This window comes from Castanea sativa, chromosome 6, assembly GCF_040712315.1.
Source record: "Castanea sativa cultivar Marrone di Chiusa Pesio chromosome 6, ASM4071231v1".
Classification (NCBI taxonomy): Eukaryota; Viridiplantae; Streptophyta; class Magnoliopsida; order Fagales; family Fagaceae; genus Castanea; species Castanea sativa.
The window spans coordinates 826041-830655 of record NC_134018.1 but is presented as its reverse complement, the minus strand read 5'-3'; the positions used below and the strand labels follow the sequence as shown (position 1 = coordinate 830655).

The following is a 4615-nucleotide window of genomic DNA, read 5'->3' as shown; positions in this document are numbered from 1 at the left end:
TTTTTTTACATTTTCAAGAATACAAACTAAACACGATAAAATGAAAATATTTTCAATAAAATATTTTACATGTTACCTTTGTAAATATTTTACATCGAAACAAACAGAGTTTAAGTGAGAGTGGATTAAAGACTAATGAGGAATCAAAACTAAATTAATACTTTCTATAAAAAAAAATAAAAAACTATAGTACCACCAACAAGATCATCGCCGCCACGTGCGGTGTCTAGGAGGGGCAAGCAGGTCAAAGATTTTCAAAATTCAAAAACAACCCAGTGCACCTTGTATCCAAGTGTCTTCATTCCATTGGTTAGTTGACGTGTACATTATGAACGTCGACCAGTTAGGACAGGCCGTTTCGTATAACAACGTAATGCCCCGCATTTTTTTTTTTTTAACCTAAAACATAATATCATTATTACCTTGACTCTCTAAAAACAAGGTAAATGTACCTGTAAGCAAACCTCTCTCCCTAAAAAAACCTCTTTTTTCTCTGTCTCTCTCTCTCTCTCTAAAAAGAAAAGCCCTTTTGGTGCGTTGGTTTTTCTCTCGTGTGTGGAAATGGAGTTAGACAAGGCGGCTCGTTTCGTGGAAGACCTGTTGGACTTTGGGTCAGACATAGGCTAGGAAGACGTAGAGGATGATAAGAAAAGGAAAGTTCTGTGTCAGCATGACCCAACTTCGTCGTCGTCGTCGTCGTTTGGTGTTTTTTGTCTGGAAGATCCTACCCGTTTGTTACCAGTAAGTTTTATCTGTTATTTTATTTGGCGTTTTGATTTTTTTGGTGAGAGAAAATGAAAAAAAAAAAAACTGAAGAACGCGCTCGGTGGTGACTCGGCCGAGTCTGAGGCTTACGTGGGAATTCCCTTAGTGGGTATTTAGTGACTCGGTCTAGCTCGGTTAGGGTTAATGTTTTGGACCGAGTTGACTCGGACGTTTTTCGAACGAGTCTCTAAGTTTGGATTCCCCGAGTCGAGCATGTTTTGTAATGACTCGGCCGAGTCAAAGCTTATGGCTTCGACTAGGTACTGGGCACTGGGCACTGGGACCGTGATAGAAAGAGAGTGGCTGCTGGTGGAGATGTAAACCCTAGGTGGCATTTTTAACGTAATTTGGAATAGAACTGAAGGCTATTACCGTCAATTTGTAAGTACAATTAAGTCTTAATTCTCGTGAGTTGTGACTCACTAGGTTGTAGTTGTACCCGTAGGACATCAAGCTGATGTCTTCTTCTCTTGGGAATGTGCTCTTTAATCATACCCGTAGGCAGGGCAATAGAGTTGCCCACGAAATGGCTAGAATGGCGTGTGAAAGATGTATATTTTCTGAAGTAATTCAATGATTCCCTCCCACCTCCTTCTTCGAGGGCGGTTCCTCAAAAAAAAAGGTTGTGGTTGTAGTTGTACCAATAATAAATATCGTCCCATATCTTCCACCACCTTTGACTCCCACTCAAACCATGTTAAAAAGTCAATATTAGCCTCTCACTTCATTTTGGGGGTTGTTGGCACGTGCTAAACTAAAAATGGAGATGCCTCGGCACGTGTGTAATTAAGTATTCTGATTTTGGTGGTGGTGGTTTTTGTTTGTGGTTAAACACAGGAGGAGTTTGGACAAGAACTGGAATGGATATCTAACAAAGACTCATTCCCAGCAGTGGAATCATTGATTCTCTTAGAGGACCCAGGAACTACTCTCCCAAAGCACAACAGCCCAGTCTCTGTGCTTGGAAACAGCACCACCAGTAGCCACAGTAATAGCAACAGCAACAGCACCAACAGCAATAGCAATGGCAGCAGCAGCAGCAACAACAACAACAACAAAACTCTTATGAGCTGCTGCGGCCACAGTTTCAAAGTCCCTGGCCGCGCACGAAGCAAGAGGTGCCGGAGGCTGCGCCGTGATAATCATCTTTTTTGGAGCCAACAGGCGGCCGCGGCCAACAAGATTTCAATGAGCCAATATATGTGAATACAAATATATAGTAGTGTAAATACATAAAAACTTTTGAAATTGAGTTAGATTTGGTGTATATATTGGTGTTTCAGTTCTGCTAATAGGCGCTGTTACTTGAACTTTGTACTCTTATTCATTTGATACAATACAATCTTCTCATTCATAATAAAAAATAAAAATAAAAATAAAAAAAATAAAAAACCTCTATATAAACCCCATGTATTTTTCTTTGTAGATGGTCTATGATTGCGGCAAACTTGCCAGGGAGATCAGATAATGATATAAAAAACCACTGGCATGGCCACCTAAAGAAGTACACCAAGAAAAATCATACAACATCCAAGATGCAAATGCTGTCCAATGAAGCTTACCAACATGACGTTGATATAGAAAGGAAAACAGACACTGACAGTTCTATGAGTAGTTCTTCCTCTTACCATGTTCTATAAACATCTTCTAGTGAATTCTCCCACTTGAGGTTTGATAATGCACCTTTAGCTAGCAAAAATTGGACAGAAGAAGATGGTCTCGCTACATTGGAAACACTTGAGCAATCATTCGGATAACTTTTGGACTGAACCCTTTGTCATGGACAATACCTACATCCAGAGTAACTATCCAGTATCCTTTGCAGATGGAGGATTTAGTGCATCTCAATCAAGCTACAATGAAGGCATAGATTCCATCTACAAGGCAATGCAAGAAGTCGAGAACTACAAGAGAATTAATGAAGATCCATATTTGGTGAACTAGTGTGTTGGTGCAATTTCATATTAAATGAAATATTTATCAATATAATAATTATGATTTTCTTTTTAATTAATGTGAATAATTAGATTAATTGAATGAGAGAAGGTAGGAGTTTCATGAGGTAATCGTTTCATGTAGGAGAGTTGAATGTTAAGAAAATAGATTCCTACATTAACAAAGAGAAAATCTACATTATATTATAATTGATGATATTATTTGCTTAAGAACATGATGTATAAAAATGATACAATCCACACCAAGGGAAGTCAAACGCTGGATATTTCCAATCCAATTCTTTTCAAATTAATTTTTTGTATTTCTATCAATATGATAACTATAGTCTAGGTTTAAACTGGTTCAAAGTTTGGTTTAATGTAAGTTTAAAATCGAGTAATTGCAAGAAAGAAATTATAGTTCTATTTCTGCAAGGCTCGATCGATCAAATAATAGACTTAATCGATTGAAAATCATGAATCAAGAATTTTCTACAAAATTTCCAAACCAACCCAAACCCATATGACGTGTAGGATTAAGTATTTCACTCCAAGTATAAAAGGAAAAATCATGACTACGTTTTTGAGTTCTTTGTTGAGTTATGTGTTGAATCTTTTGTGAAATTTGAAAAGTGTTTACCTTCATACACACACGTAGAGCTATCAAGATCAAGATTTGCATCAAGAACTTGATGGTGAATTCAGTTGCTGCATAAAGAACTTTCAAGAAGATCCAAAACCTTTGAGAGGTGTCTCAAAGTCACAAGTAGGAGAACTTGTGGTTGCAGCAGATCAATGAAAGTAGTCTATAGATTCAGAGTTGTCACGTGGTCGTGGTAGTAAGTTTTTTACAAGAGGTAGCAATAGGATGTTAGTGGTCTAAGTCTTATTGTAAAAACTTCAATTCTTTCATAGTGAATCTGTTTTTACCTTGAGGATAGTTAGGTTAAATCCTCCCCAGATTTTTACCGATTAAGTTTTCTTGGGTCATCAGATCTTTGTGTTCTTTACTTTCTACATTTTATTTGTTTTACACATATTTGTTTAACCTAGACTTAATTAACATACTTGTTAATCAACTTGGCTTAATATTAGGTTAAACATATTGTGTTAAGGGGTCTAAAACTTAACAAATAGTACAATTGTCTAGATTTAATTCTCTTAGAAAAGAAAAATCCTCTAATTCAGCGTTCTAGAAAATTTCTTCAATTCACAATTTATGTAGACGAAGTCTTGATTCGAACACTAAATCCTCTCTACTTTGGTTGGAAGATGGATCAAACGGTTTTCACAACAAATCATTGGCTTTGAGCTTGTTAGATACTTGTTGTTCTTCGAGCTTTTTTTTTTTTTTTTAAAGATTCTTTGAATGTGAAGGCTTTTGGGTGGAAGTTCTTCAGGGGTTTTAGAGACTTGATCGATAGAGTTTCAATGATTTGGGGCTTTTTGAAGTTTTTGGAGGCTTTTGAAGTTTGACTCCAGTGGAACTTCGAGTTTTAGAAGAAGGACTCGAATAAATTTCCTAGGATAATCTTTGAATGTTCTTGAGACAGAATTTCTCTAGAGTTTGATGTGTAGAAAAATGGTTGTTGACTGAGAGGGATGCCCTTTATTTATTGTGGTTTCTTAGGATGATCCCAACTTTAAATTGAACTCCTTAAGGATAAGTAGTGATTTTTTTATTGGCTCAAAATTAAAGAGTCCCATTAGGACATGTTATTTTTGGATAAATATCTCTGTTTTTATTTTTTTTAATAAAGGTAATTGAAAACTCGGATTTGTGCAAAAACACAAAAGCTTGTTCAGACCTCTAAATTAAAATTATGGTTAGATTAATTTTACTCTAACTTAAATTAAGTGCGGAATAAGAGTAAATGAGCGCAAACAACCAATAATACTACCCTAAGTCATATTCA

At 36.3% G+C, this 4615-nt stretch overlaps 1 pseudogene; it reads left to right on the top strand.

Annotated features, from left to right (window-relative positions):
• The first annotated feature begins 561 nt into the window (after positions 1–561).
• LOC142638448 (uncharacterized) lies at positions 562–2709 on the top strand (annotated as a pseudogene).
• Positions 2710–4615: the final 1906 nt, after the last annotated feature.